We start from the raw sequence: 16,033 nt of genomic DNA, 5'->3' as shown, positions 1-16,033 counted from the left end.
AAAACTTTTTCCTAATATCCAACCTGAATTTCCTTTGGAGCAGTTTGAGGCTGTGTCCTCTGGTTCTGTCAGTTCCTGGAGAATGAGCCCAAGCCCACCTGAGCACAGGCACCTTTCAGGGAGTGTAGAGAGGAGAGGCTGCTCTCTTCTGCCGTGCCTGAAGTGAGAGGACAAGGGGAAATCTCCCCTCTCTTTACCTGAGACAGGGGACATTCAGATTAAATACTAGAAAGAAAATTTTCACTGTTGAAAGTGGGTGTGACTGTTGATGGGGTCAATGCACTGGAATAGGTTTCCTGGGGAGGTGGTGAAATCACCATCCTTGCATGTGTTGACATCTAGAAATGGCTCTGGGTGATGTGATTTAGGGGTTTATGGGTCCAGGGGCAGTGCTGGGTGAGTGGCTGGACTGGATGATCTGGTGGGTCTATTCCAGCCTTGATGGTTCTATGATTCTGCAACATCTACCCTAGAGCAGCAGTAAAAGATGCTACCACCTAAAAAAAAAAAGAAATTAAAAATTATTTTTGTACCACATAGCCCCCCCAGGACAGGGAATTCCTTCTCAGGCTAATGATTCAAGTCACATGCTGCAAAAGATGAATGGATTGAAAAATCCCCTCAGCAAAATATCTGACAGCCCAAGAGACAACAAAGCTGAACTTTAATCTCCTCTCACCTGTAATTACTTTCCTGCATTTGCATCCCATGGCTCAGGAAATGCACTCAGATTTTGTCCTTAACCCCAGTCTCCACAGGCTTTGGGTGTTAATCATGGTCTGGTACCATAAAACACAAGAGCCATCACTATCAAGGCTGCCAACTTAAGAGACTCTTGTGATGGGAACATTTCTATAGACCTACACAATAAGACTAATTGCATGGGTTTGCTGTAAAAGCCAGAGGTCGTTTGATTACTGGCTGTTTTGTACCATGAAAGTGCACATTAATTATTTAAAAGATGGACTTATAATTATTGCAAGCTCTAAGTAATTACCTATAATTTTGGCAAGTGTTAGAAAAACTGATAGTCTAGCAAATTCAGGTTTTAGTCATTAGTAAGCTACTAATTACATTTAAATTGTAAAATGAGAATTATGCAATTTATCTCCCCAATAATGCATAAACATTACAGTGATTGTAGGTTTTAATGGACTATATTATTACGATAAAAAGCAGAGCAGTGATGGGCAGTGAGGGGCAATTTGAGTTCATTCCTGTTATTTTACATGATAATTTCTTATCAGTGACTGCACAGCAATGGGTCTTCTTGATTAACACAGGGTAAGTCCATTCCAGCCATCAAACTGTACTGGAAAATTACAAAACTTAGTGAAGAGTCACTAAAGAGAGTTGATTAATCTTCTGTCAATACAGGACTAATTGCTGTAGGTAAACAATCTAGAAACCACCTATTTTTTCTTTCTCTATCCCTTCAGAAAAGCAGAATTCCAAAATGCCACTGTCTTGGCTAGGGCTGCTTTTACATTTTGATTTCTCAGGATCTTCTCATACACTCCTCACCCATCCCTGAGGTTACTCAGTGCTACTCCACCACCTATAAGGAACAAGAATGAACAGAAACATGCCATCAAGTAATACATGCACATGAGGATTTTTCAAATGCTGCTATTCCAAAGCAGCCTGTGTCCACTGAATATCCCAGCATGTCAATGGCAAAATCCATTTCAGCGTGAGAAAAGCAGTAGAAGGACTGGATTCAGATTACCAGACAACAGAACAGGTCTGAAACAGTAAATTGTTCAGCATAATTTCTAAAAGAGGAGATTTTTAATAATAATAATAAATGGAAACTATCAAAGGTGATCAAGTAACTATGAGTGTCCATGTTCTGATCCTACAGATGATCACCTTTCTGCAGCAGCATGTGTTCACGAAAGAGTCAATTCCTGCCTAGCAAGAGCCCCAAAATTTTATAGTGCCAGCAGAGTCAGTAAGAAAAAGGGGGAAGAGCTGTGTGAGGCTGGGACACACCAACCTGGAGCAAGAACTGCAGGGCACACAGGGACACCCTGACAGCACTCCCACGGGGCTCAGATGAGATATTACCACCTAGGGTTGAAAGTCCAGGACAGGGTGTGTGCTGCAATTTAATAATGTCATTGTTCCCTGGGTTTCAGGTGATTTCTGTGTGTGTAGTAAGCAAATAATCCATCAGACAAAGGTGTCAGTCACACAAGGCTTAGGAGCAATGCTGGTGAATGATTAGGATACAAAAGGAGGATATCCTATCCAGCTGAAATGACTGCAATTAATCCATATTAGAAACTAGAGGACTCTATATCTCAGACACTGCATTTTCAGCCAGCAGCACTTCCCTCCACAGCCAAAAAGTGGTATTGGAGTTCAATACTTCGTGAACAGAAAAGGCTACACCAGCCACTGTGAATCACTCAGGTAATTTCCCTATGGATTTTCACCTTCCCTGTTCCATGAACTATTCAGAAAATTGAGCTGAGGGATTGCTAGAGGTTAGGACCATGCCTCAGCTTGAAATCAGGACCTGCCCATGTATTAAATAGTTTCATGATTTCAGTATGACTCCTGTCTGCAACACAGGGAAAACTTGTCTCCTTATGATGTGGGAGGAATGAAATGTGGAACTGTATTTCCAGTCTTGTCCACAGCGAGACACTTTCACATGGTGTGCACCTTAAAAACTGGAGTCTTGCCAGTATAACTGGCTTGGTGTGACACCAGGGAAATTTAAGAGCTGCTTTGTATTGTTATTTTACAAGCCCTTATACAGTGTTTGTTTTAAATGATGTGCTGTGTGATTTAGTGGTGTCTGCTGCAATGAGGAAAGCCAGTGCCTGCTGTGCTGTGTGACTGCTGTCTTCTCCTGGAGATGAGATATTACTTTTCACTGGAGTTTCCCAAAAGGCAGCAGCAGCTTTAGCCTTTGGGGCATCAGATCTGCTCAGAACTCCTAAAAATCAAAACCCAGGGAAAAGATGGTGCTTTTAGCTCTGTTATAGATTAGTGATGTGAAGGTTGACTCTCACAATTAAAGGGCAAATATTATGTATATATGTTAGGAGAAGTTTATAGATTTATAGCTGTGTTTTACCCCCCTTGTGCTGTTATCAGGGGTGCTCTGGGTTTGGGATATTTGGGAGGGTCGGCTCATTACCATGGCAACAGCTGATCCCAAATCAGGATGTCAGAAGTGATCCCAGCACTGGACAGGGAAGGAGGAGTCCATGGACAGAACTTTGTGAGGGGTAAAGGGTTAAAAGGTGAAACATCCACTGTGTGGGTGAGCACATGGTGGGGAAGATCTGCTCCCAGTGCTGTGATATTTTCTCTATTCAGTCTTCTGTTGTATTTTTGATAAGGTTTTAATAAACCTTCTATATTTTTTATGAGTATCACTTCTCACAGCCCCAAGCTGCATGTCATTTAGCAGGGTGGCTCATCAGATGCTGGCTGGCAGGCAGGAAGCTGCCCTGGCAGAGGACACACCTGGGTGACCAGCTGGGGACACCAGCACTGCTGTATGAGCCATCCCCAGGGCACTGGGGCACCTCCCCTACTCTGTTAACAGCAGCCAGGGGGTTGCTCTTTGCTCATGGGATGGCTCAGGTTTTTATTGACTTTTGAAGCCCATGGGAACATAATTTCTGCTGTCAATGCTCAGGCCAGCCCCTACTCCCTGTTGTGTGAGCTGGGACACAAAGGGGCTCCTGCCTGGGCAGCTCTGTTAAACTGGGCAGATCTGGGGAGTGCATATTTCTCTAACAGTGAGAACCAAAACCTCTGCCCCAGAGGACAGGCAGGAAAATAAAGAATTACTTTTTATCGAATGATAGACTTTAGCTTCCTTAAGAGCAATACAGGATCATCCCCAGGAACTCAAAAGCTGATGAAATTCCTGCCCTGGATAACTTCCAGGTTGCTAGAGACTGAAAGAGCTGGAAATAACAGGACCCTGGGGATTTTGATGCTGCTCAAGAAATCTAATCCAAAAACTTCTTTCTGCCAAGGCCCAGGATCAGGTGCTTCACTGAAGATGTACTAAGCCTCACGAAAGCTAAACAAGGGATAATGTAACTCTACCACTTCTACTCAAGGCTTCAGCCTAATCCCAGTTTAACATAGTTTACCTATACACTTGAGCATTGGAATTTATACCCCCTGCAAGACTTTTTATTAAGTAGATTAACTCTGCATTGAAACATCCAGTGACTCTTTGCACCTCTCTAAATTCTGGCCCTTTCTAGGAATTGCCCATTTATAATACAGGCACATCAAGGCTTTGGGAAAACTTCCTTTCTCTACAAACCCTCTTTGCCTTCTGGTTCAAAGAAGCATCTAGTCACAGTCAGTGATTAACCAGAAGGCATCTGAAGAGGACCAAGCCTTCAACCAGTGCACATTTCCTCAGGGATGGTGACAGTATGGCCATGTGGGAACACAGTGTTCTGGTTTGAAAGCAACACCAGTGAGAGACTCCAAGTCAGAAATACGATTTATTAGGAAAAGGGAAAAGAAACCAAATGCATGCAATAATGCAAAGGAAAAAACACTGACAGAGTCAGAATACAGCCTGACCCCCTGTTGCTCAGGGTGTTGGTTCCAGTGCAAATTGGAATGGCTGCAGTCCTCCTGGAGTGTCAGGTGTGGTTCTGTGGGAGCAGTGATCCTGTAGAAAAGGGTGAAGTCTGCCTCTGAAGGTCCAGTGGGAAACCCCAGCTGTTCTTCTTGGAAGCCAGTGGAAAGGCTGAGGCTGGTGTCCCAAAAGCCCAGATTATATCCAGGTAGGAATGCTTGGCTCCTCCCTCTGGGCAGAGCATCTCACAATGGGATGTTCCTATCAGTCATGCAGTGACACTCAGTGGCCCATTATCAGCAGATGTCTCCCCCAGAGAGAGGATTGGCTGTGGGAGAGATAAGGAAAACTGCCCACTTAACACAAGATAACTCCCATACAGATGGTAATGGAAAACATCTTGCCTTGCAATCTGGGACACACAGGATCACTGTGCTGACAGAGACTGGATGGGACACTGAGTCCCAGGCCATGACAACAGAGACATCACACCATCTCTTTCACACATGCTTCCAGATGTGTCTTTACTTTAAACTGGCAGTATTTTTGTCTCTGGTATTCTGGCATTAATGCTGCTCTGTTCCCAAATCTTCTTACTTTAATGGCTAAATACTGTCTTATTTCCAGGCTAGATTAATTCATGATTAATCTATGTCTTGCTCCTAGCAATGCATTCCTCTCTCACTGCTCTGTACTCCCATATGGTATTTTTAGACAGCAATCAGTTCATCTCTTGGTCTGTGATTTGCCAGACTAAACAAGCCAAACTCTTCCAGTCCCATTTCCTATAATTCCACTTTCCTTTAATCTCTCGGTTCAAGTTCACCTTTCCTGGATGGGACTCACTGGACTGGTGCTGTTTCAGACACAGCTGGCATGGGCATTTCTCCTTCCTTTGAAGGCAGCCTTCCTGTGACAAACCCCAACATGAAACATTTCCACAGCTGCAGCACAGGGGCACTTCCCACCATCAGCCAACACAAAAGGAAATCATCTCATTTGTTTTTAACTGCCGCCTGTTACTCTACTTTGAAAAGGTTTTGCTACTAGTCCAAGCAAGCACTTGACCTCTCTCTTCATGTTTTTAAATTTTAGAAATGAATGCTGCAAACTGTTTAACACTGTTCATGGGATAAAATTTTTCCAACAAAAATTTGTTTCATTGCAACTGCTCTGAGCCTGCTTGCTCCAATTCTTCCCACAGGTTTGGCACACAGCTCTCAGGACTCTGCCAGCCTCTTCTCTGTTGATCTTGGATGAACAAAAGAGCTGTTTTCCAGAGCAGCTGTAGGAGAGAAAGAGATGTGGAGCCCTGGCTTTGCCCACATCAATTGAGCTCCTCTGCACAGCCCTCAGGACTCCAAGGAGCTTGTACAGCACAGTAACAGAGCTGCTGAGCCCATTTTGCATGTGGCTGATCAAAACCAAGCCCTTGTGCTGCCAGAATTGCAGTGGAACTGTCCAGTGGGTAGGTCTGGGGGTATCACTGCTCCCAAATCCACCATCCTCACTTTGCTGGGCACTGAGCTCAGCTGGACCAGCCTCCCCAGTGTTCCTCAGCAGCCTGTGCCACCCTGCTTCTCTCTGGGAGCATGTCCTGTGCATCAGGCTGAGAGCAAGAGCATTGCCAAGAAGGTCCCAAAATCTGCTAGGACCAGTAGGTTGGTGCTAGAAACTCCAACTTACTATGAAGTGATACACAGAATAAATAACTAGACTCCACAACCTGGGGTAGTTCTGAAGTGGGCATGTACTGTCAGTGCCCAGCACAAGTGGGGTATCTCTCCAAAAACTTGTGCTCCGAGCCTCAGTCTGACCCACACCTTTATTCCCAAAGATGTTCCATATGCAATACATTGCACAACTTTCCCATGCATATTCAATCCCTGTCCTTACCTCTCATGCTAAACAGGTCCACACCCTTCTGGGCACACCTGGTTTGCTGTGGTGGACCTGCAGGGGTCTCTGGTGGTCTCTTGAGGCTGAAGATTGTGGTCTTCCTCATGACTGAACTTTTGAACTTTTCTCCTTTTCTTCGTGTGCTGCTTTTGGTTGTTTGATGCTTATCTGAGTACGTCTGTCAGTCTTGATGGGCTTGGAGACAGAAGAGCCTCTTTATCTGGGTTCTTTGCCTCCTCTTGTATTGTTCTTTATGCAAGAAGCATCAGAAATTTGCATTTTCCTATGCCCTTTGTACCATGGCAGAGGTTTCTTAAGTAAAAGGTTAAAATTCAACACATAATTCTACAAGCTAAAATTTAAATGCTTCATTCATTTCGTTAACTCAAGTGAACTCCAAAAATCTCCATTTCAACTATTGCTTTTGAACTTACTTGTGTTCTCGATGATGTCCAGGGAAACTGTCTCTCAGTAGCAGTTGTATCCCATGAATTCACACAAAGGGCCTTTCTTTGGCTTTACACAGCAACATCCACTCCCAGTGCTCTGTGTATTTGCATGTTTTATCAGCAGATGGGTTTTTAGGCACAGAGCCCCTGTCTGAAAGGGGAGCAGTGCCCTCCAGGAGTGCATGAGATCTCTGCCTGTGCAAAAGCCACCAGTGACATCACTGCCAGAGAGGCTGGGCTACCAGAGGACCGGCAGGAGCAGCTCTGAAATCCACATGTCCAGGTTTTAGAGATCCTTCTCCAGCCTGCCCGGGTGCAAGAAAAGGCAGCTGAGCCTCATTAGTGAGGCAGCCAAGCAGGACAGGTAGCCTCAGGTTACACTAACGAGCCAATTAAAGGGACTTCTAAAGGAAACCTGGCTGGGTAACAGGGAGGAGGAAGCCTGGCAGCTCTGGCTGGGGAGGCAGAGCTCTGCAGCTGAAGATGAGTTGCTGTGTAATTACTGAAGTTTTTTTTCTATTGTGCCATTGGGGAAGAGAAGTCTAAAAAGATTAAAAATGGCTGATTTGGGGCTGTGATGTTGTTAATTTGTCTCATCAGAGACTGAAGTAAACCACATGGCAGCAAATAATGGTATTCCTGCTCTACCTGGCAGGGCACCTTAGGGCATTTTTGGAGTCCCTGTTTGACCCAACAAGCACCAGGGGTCCCAGGATCCCACCAACACCCTTGAGGCCTTGTGAGGCAGCTGGATGGGGAGGTTCCACCATCCAGCAGTTCCCAGTCACCAGAGATCAAATCCAAATACACACCCAGCATTTCACAGAAAACCAGTTCTGACCCAAATCTGCCGAAGTTCTCTGCTAAGCACAGGAATTAAAATAATGATTCCAAATAATCATTTCAACTTAATCTGGTCATCAATCTGTCTCAACAATTTGGGGGATAAAGAAGGTTGTTGGGCTTTTTGGTCTGGACTTAAAACTAACTTAATTATTATGCTAACAGACTTCTTTCTTTGCTAACCCATTTTTTTTAACCCATTTGCATCTCATACCTGAAATTACTTTTGATGTCTTCAAGGATCCATTACAAACCAGTCACTGTGATTTGATAGATTTTGGTTGGTGAAATTCCTACAAGTTTCCTTCAAATCTGTGCAATGGATCTTTGCCCAAGAGTTAGGGCAAGTTTTATTAATCCAGTCCAATGCCCTGTTCCATGCACTGGCTACAAACCAGTGCTCCTGAGTAATTCCTTCTGCACAAGCACTGCTGGGGTCTGGTAAGCAAAAAGAGCCCATAAAAATACTTGATCATTTTTCAGGAGCCTGTTCTGAGTTAAAGTCCACAGCACAGTGCTAGCCTTAGACAAATAATGACAGCTTCTTGCACCAAGAGGCCTCAGCTGCAAAGAATCCCAGCCCAATCTGATGCAAAAAAAGCTGCCTCCAAGAGGCAGAAGCACAAATAGGTTCTGGGACACCTGACAGAGCATCAAGATGCGTATTCCACACACATGGCTGAGATCTCCTGAGCCTGGGAATGGCAGGAGACCCAAGCTTGTGTTCAGCTCATCTGAATGATCACACAGCAGAGGAAAATCACATCTACATGGCTGGGTATGGCTGAGAAATCAAGCACTTCCACTTTTCAAGTGGAAGACAAGAAAACCAGAAGTTCTCACTTCATTTTTTTAAAATAAAGAATAGACATAGTCTTTTCTTATTTGAACAGATGGATACCACTCCCACCTGGGAAAGAACATGCACTGCCTTTTGTAGCTGGATCAAAGTAAAGCTGAAAGGATGAAACAACACCTGAAATAATACAATTTATTTTTATTATTATTATTATTTATTATTATAAGTATTGCAGGGCAAAGAAAACAAGTGGTAGCTCTGAGAGCCCCGGGTTTGGGGTGAGAACAGGAGAGAGAGAGAAAGATTTGTTTTTACAAATCATTTCAAGAACTATCAATTTGAACTCCTCAATACCACAGCCACAGTGCTTCCCGTACATCCACAAGGATGTTGTCTGGCTGTCCAGCATCAAAATCTTCTAAACAATTCATATGAACAACTCATGAATATACAAGTTCAATAAGTTAAGTTCAATAAGATGTTCAATATACAAGTTCAGCAAGTTCTCAAGTTTATCCTGTAACAGAAGTTGGTGTCTTACCAAGTGACGAAAAATGTCAAAGTTCTACGAGTCTAAGGAATTTGGAAAGCTGGAATAATACATTACTTAAAATAATAGCAGAATTTAGAATGCCAAAAGATGGCTTCTATGCCATTCTTCTATTCTTCACAATGAAATTCAGGCAATCTAGACACAACTGGTCTGTCTTGTATAAATTTCCTGAGCAAAGAGCAAGTACACTGCAGTATAACTGTATTCCCATCATAAAATAGGGATAAAAATTCTTATTTTTCTAGTCTTTGTTAAAAATAAAAGAACTGTAATGAGGACTTGGACAGCGTCTTCTGAAGTCATTATGCAACATTTCAGTCCCCACCCCAAGGTAAGTGCTGGAGTTGCCATATATTCATCACTGAGAGTTTTAATCCAGTACATCCCAGGCTGGTTAGCCTTTCCATGGAAGAGTGCAGAAGATGATTCTACCCCAAGATCATCACAGGGATAAGAATGCTACTGGCACTACAAACTGCCTTGGCTTGAAATCCTCATGATAAAATTACAAGTAAAATAAGAAACTTTCAACTGTGCAGATATTGATATAAAAAGAAACAGCTTTTAATATGAGGTCTTCTATACTTTACAAGGAAAAACTTTTGAAGATTTTTGAGAGCTGCAATATTGTTTCCTTGGACTAATGTAGATATAATGGTTTTCCCCTTTAACTGAGAATTGTCAATGATTATATCTCAGGGACATCAAAAGAGACTCTGAATTTAACCTGCAAATTTTTCCCCACTTGAAAACGTTTTATGAATCTTCTTTTAAACACAAATCTCTGAGAAGGTGAACAAGGAAAAAACAGCCATCTGCACAGGTTTTAAGTAAACCAGAAACATACAGAAACTAATGAAACATTAAGTGAAAATGTACCTGTCTCTGGCTACTTAATTCCCCATAACTTGGTCCTTGGAAACAAAATGTAAAGATAACAGGAATAAATCAATAGTTTTGAGAAGCTGACACAGAGGCAGCATTTAATCCACATTGGTTCATCTTCATGACATGCTCAGCCATGAAGATCTAATCCCAATATCTTCTGACCCATCTCCATAGTTCATTATTTCCTAATCGCTCATGGCCTTTACTGAAGAATGCTCTGAGCTTCTCAGGCTGGAACAAGTCTGTAAATCAAGGACAATAGCTTTTTGGCTTTCCTAACAGCCTGTCTTTTCTTTATAATCTTGTCCATCTGTCGAATCTGAAATTCACTTTGTGTGTGTGTAAATATACATTTAGCAAAAATCAAGAAATGAGGGAAAATATTTCCAGTGCAGAATAAATTGCCCATTGAATTTCTGAGCTGGTGTGAGACATTAACCTGGCACCCACTCAGGGAACTGAGGATATGTACTGCAATCTGTTATCTTGCTGTTCTGCAGAGTTTCTCACTGTTCCTTTACAGAAATATAGCTTCGCTCCCATGGGTAGGCAATAGGAAAAAGGAAGACTCATGAAATAACAAACTGATTATTTTGATGGCTGTCTGTAGTTTGTGTTAAAAATTTTGCAATGCAAATTAAGAACACATGCTTATTAATAATCAGTCTTTGTGTCAACTTCTGAAAGGAGTTAACAATCAAATTTGATATTTGCTTATTTTCTAGATTCCAAGGAGACCTTTTCCCTCCTAATATTCTTCTTATTGGGCCACAACAGTGACTTACAGATAAATTTCTGCTCTTTAAAGGAGCTTACATGAGTGACATTTGTTGTAGTTTTATCTCCTAGATCAGCAGAGAGAAATGCATTCAGATCCCTTAAAATGGAGCACCTCCCAGGGTGTAATGGATTTAACAAGGACTGAAACAACAGCAAAGAGGATGAGAGGGGCTATCTCAAGCTAAGATGAGAAGGACTTTCCTTTTCACTTCAGCCAGACAAATAAGAGCTACATTCTTCCACTTTCAATAACAAACTTGCAAGACTTGTCAATAAAAGCAGCAGGAGGCAAAGCAGTGCACAGTGATGGGGAGATTTAATGTGCACTCTTCTCACCTGTGGCTGGTGGGGAATGTCTTTTTACATAATATGGCAAGAAGAAAGTTTAGTTTTTATATAAATGAGGCAGAACCTGACTGGTGAAGTCACTCAGGAACTATTTCATCATTTCTCATGTGCAGTACTGGCCAGAAGGGAAAACAGTGGACAAAGCAGGGGGAAGCAAAATAGGCAGAAAAATACAGATATGAGAAAACCTGGTTTTGAAAAAAAACATTTGCAAAGAAGGGAGATATAAAAGAGCTGTGCAAAACTTGTCCTGCTTTACTTTCTTGGACATTATTTCCAAACTTGGCCTGGTGAATTATTAAGAAAACTTCCCAAAGCACAAAGTAGCACAGACTTAAAAATTCCACAATATCTGGACACACATTTAGTCTAACTAACAATAACAGCCCTTGTGAGGCTGGTAAATCACTTTCTCATAAAGGCACAGAAACACCTTCAAACTGGCATTTGGCTTCACCCCAGACTAGTTTTGAGGCAGGTACCTCACCCTAAAGACATGCCTGAACAGAAACTTGGGCTCCTCTCCTGATTCAGAAGGAACTGATTTAATATAGCTAAGATAAAAGATCTATCTGAGATTGAATTTACTAAGTAAAAGCACTGGAAAGCAACAGGAATCCACAAGAAAAAATAAAGATGGCACAGTTCTAGAATATGGATAAATATAAGACATGTACTGTAAATGGATTTAAATTTCTGAAGCAAAATAAAATGCGCTATATGTCACCTCTGTGTTCTCCTTACCCAGAAAACTTATTGGGATTTATCTGGGGCTACCTAACAGCCTGTCTAATTTGATAACATTCAGACATCATTTATCTCTTAATACACAGCCAAAGTTGGCAGTGTTATTTAGGAGCTGAACAACCAAGGAATAAAACACAAGTTGCTTAAGACCAGGCTCATTTGAAAATATTTAGATAATTAATAGACAAGCTTTCTCTTCCTTTTAAGTTCTCCTTCATTGTAAGCAAAACTGACAATGAAATTAGGCTGACTTGAAGTAATACCAAAATAATAACTACAAATACTCTTCAGCAGCCAGTTGCTGCACCTGTGTGAGCCCAAACATTTTTGTGGTGTGAGTTAATTTGAATTTTCTGAAGAAGCTGCAAGTCCCCACTGCCCAGGGTAACATCCAGCTCGAGGAGTTTATAGTTTTGAGGCAAAAAAACAAATAAACAAACAAAAAAATCCACTATAAAAGATGTGCCATGTCTCTGTAATACATCTCACTGTCAACTGGTTAGCAGAAAATAATACTCCAGGGCAAGTCAGGAGTAAGGTAAAGAGAGCTGCTTAATAGGGGGGTGATGCTAAAAGTACAGCTTATCACCCCAGTGCTGGGTTATTTGGAAAAGTCCTGTCCTCCCCAAGACCAGGAAGTAGAACAGACATATCCTGAAATAAATCAAACCCTGTGTCATCCATCATATCTTCTGACTATCTATATGACACTGTTCGTATTTTCCATCTTATCTTTTGTTGCATTTTTCTATGGGAAGTCAATAAAGATGGGTTGTTTTTCTTTGCTTGTCAGTCACAGTTCTGGAACAGTTAAAAACTACAACCCTTTCCCAGGAAACTATTTCTTAGAATATAACATCATACACAGACTATCTCAGGTGCAAAATCAAAGACTGTCATGTCCAACTATATAAGAAAAATAAGAAAAACAACTCTAGGAAGAACAGCTTCTTTTACATGCTTTTCTGCATTTTTTCCCTGCTTTCAAGTTTCACTGGGGGAAAAAAAACATTTCCATGTGTGGATGTAGAAAGCACAAACTGTCCTGGACTGGCCCTGTTGCCCAAAGCTCACAGCACAGTGCCAACCTGAACACATGCCAGTGGGGCACCACGTTAAACAGTCTGAATCAGGCACGAGATGAGGATGTAGATGAATTAAACAAAAGTAAGGAAGAAAAAGATCACTTTTTAGACTGTTCCCAAATGGCTTTTCCAAGCTCTATCTCCACAGAGGGATCCAGCTATAGCCCAGGGGCCAGCAGTGGCATCCATCTATCCCCTGTCCATGCCAAACCCCAAAGCAGATCCCATGGTTGTGCTGCCACCTGCTCAGTGTGTCTGTCTGTGCCAGGGTGAGAAGGAAAAGCAAGGTTATTAAAAAAGCAGTTTGGCTAAATAAGGGAGCTCATTATGTGTGCTATTTTTGTTCCTCAAATGCCTGCCTTCCTCTCTTTCCCTTGAGGTTTCCAGAGAAATCTGACAAGCCGGGCTGGGGTTTACTGTCAGCTTCCATTAGGCAAATCAACCTGGCTGGGGATGGGGGAAGGACAAGGGGGAGAATTGCCCTAAAAGTGAAGCTGATTCAGCACCAATCTTGTCTGTGCACACGCCCACTGCCAGAGAGTGCTGGGCTGGTGTGAGTTTGTTTGCTTGGCCCCAAGTTGGGCAACTCCCTGGGGGCTCCCCTGGCAGGGGAGACCCTCCTTGAGCAGTTCTGTGTCAGGAAAAGCAGACACACATTGGACTTTTTTGGCCTTCAGCTTCTGTTTATTGTTATCTTATCAAAACTTCAGCACACTGTCTGCACCCAGACCTTGAAAGCATGAAAACAGCACAAAAATGGCCAACAACCTCGTGCTGAGAGGTCTTTTTACATCTAATCAAAAACTAAACTACCCAATTAAGAAGTGGCACCTAGATTATTTCCCTTTCTAACCCAATAACTGACTCCTAAAAACCCACAATGCAGATTTTTCTACCCAATTACCAGATACCACCTAAACCCAAGAAAGAGGAAGAAGAAAGAAGAAAGGAACTCGAGACAACACCCTGTACTCGCCATCTTGAACCCATCTATAACATAATAAAAATCCTAAAACCTAAATTTCTCACCCATGTGACATACTCCACTACTGTCTACAATCTATTTCACACTTTTGTGCTTTCTAGTTTACCTTGAGGCTTTGGAAGTTTTCTCCAGAACTCATTTCCATGTTGTAATTGATGTGTAAATGTGGTCTTCATTACTTGAACTAAAGACACAGGAGCCTGCAAAAACAGATGATTTGCCCCAGACTCTCTGGATGTGAAGCATTGGATTTGACATTTCAAAATATCTGCATTAAAAAAAAAAAAATTGTCTTATTTTCTAATTTTTCTTTAAAAAAATAATGATTTTCCATCAGTGATTTTACATGCTTTCCTTCAGTTGGTAGAGAATCATAGAATAGGTTGGAAGGGACCTTAAGGATCACCTCGTTCCAACCCCCAGCTGAGGGGGGATTCCTTATATATGGGAGAGGGCCAGTTTTAAGAAGAAAAGGTTTCTGTCTCTCATATTTTAACCACCATGCTCACAAAACAGGCCATTATTTCAAGGAGGGGCCAGTCCCCACTGCATTGTATTCATGCTGCTTCAAGGATCAGTCACTGCACACAGTTACAGAACAAGGAAGAAAAATTAGAGTCACCTGCTAGAGAAAACACAGCTCTTATCCCCATTAGAAATAGTGGGGCTTCCCTGCAGCACAGAGCCTTTTTTTTTTTTTTTTAACTGCAGCCATCAGGGTAGGAAGGCAGCTTGTACATTATGGTTTCCACAGATACATCACTAAGAAAAAATATTTTTTTCTCCAGCTGTGAGATGTCTATGAACTGTAATCATGCATGTCTTCTTCGTCATAAAGCAGTTGTTAGGCATCATCAAATCAAATTAACAGTAAACAGGGAATTAAATTCAATTCTATATCTCCTCACAATCACAGAGTCATTTAAATAAGCCCCTGGCCCACAGAAAACATCATCAGTATAGCCACAAACATAAAATGATATTAGGAGCTTCCATGGCACCTGTGGCTGAAGTAATCTGCTTGTTATAAATTCCAATTACCTTGGCAGTATTGCCTGTCCTTGGGGTATGGCTGTTCTAGGGTACCAATACATCCCTCCCAGGAATGGAGGGACCTGCCCAAGCTTTTCAATTACCTGGTGGAAATAGGATCCAAATTTCTTGCTGCCATCCTTGTCTGGCCATCTTTTCCTGTCCTCCACACACCTCAGGAGACAGCAGCACCTCTCTCTAAGAAACTCCTCCTCATTGCTGAAGGCTTCAAGAGGATTTAAGTTCCCAGAGTCGGGAGAATTCCTCTTCTCTGATGTACCAAAGCTATCCTTTGGGTTTCCATAACAGACCCCAAAGCAATGCCAGCCACAAAGAGCCACTGGGGAGATGTTGGCACAAGGGAGGACACGGGGACACGTGTCCTCTGCAGTGGTACCAGAGCTCCAGACGCTGCCTCAGTGTCCCAGACAAGCTCCAGGCAGGAATCCACAGGGGAGGAAACTCCCTGCAGAGAATCCAGCTCCTCCTTAGCCAGACACCTCCAGAACCTCAGGGCTCATCCCATTCCTCGTGTCCTCCTCAGTGCCTCTCATCTCCAGGTCACTGATGCCACCTCCCCAGCTGATTGCACAGCCCAAGCCACTTCACAGCCCCTTGCTAAAAACCTCCCAAATGCTGTTCCCAGTTTCTAAACACCACTGGAGACTGAGCAGGAGGGACTCAGTAATTATCTGAGGCTGGATCTCTACAGGAAAACCCAAAGTTTGAGGGATAAAGTCTGTGTTTTGCCTCTCAATATGTACTTTTCCCCTGCAAAACCCACAGATTGTACAAGTTTTGTACTCGTGTTTAATCAACTTAAACAAAAAAACCCAGCATACCTTTGATAGGGTAGTTTGTGAGGATCTTGCATTTAAGGATTTCTAAATTAATATTTTAAAGCTTAGAATAAAAGCTTTCCAATATATCTAAGTGCTTTGAGCTCTGAAGTCCCAAACCTAGGTATTTCAATGGAAATAAATAATTTTAAAATTTACATTCTTCCTGTCAAGGAATCCATAATTTCAGTGTTCCACACTTGAATTTTTCTT

The 16,033-nt window shown here is 42.3% G+C and overlaps 1 long non-coding RNA gene across 1 annotated transcript; it reads right to left on the bottom strand.

Moving 5' to 3' along the window:
* Positions 1-4,480: 4,480 nt before the first annotated feature.
* On the bottom strand, positions 4,481-15,355 carry LOC146765796 (uncharacterized). The gene is made up of 2 exons (XR_014949589.1): positions 6,470-15,355; positions 4,481-4,901 (listed from the first exon to the last, which is right to left on the bottom strand). It is a non-coding gene; the product is annotated as an uncharacterized LOC146765796 (long non-coding RNA).
* Positions 15,356-16,033: the final 678 nt, after the last annotated feature.

The sequence above is a fragment of the Lonchura striata genome, chromosome 19, assembly GCF_050655825.1.
Source record: "Lonchura striata isolate lonStrDom1 chromosome 19, ASM5065582v1, whole genome shotgun sequence".
Lineage (NCBI taxonomy): Eukaryota > Metazoa > Chordata > Aves > Passeriformes > Estrildidae > Lonchura > Lonchura striata.
This window is presented reverse-complemented; position numbering and strand designations above follow the sequence as displayed.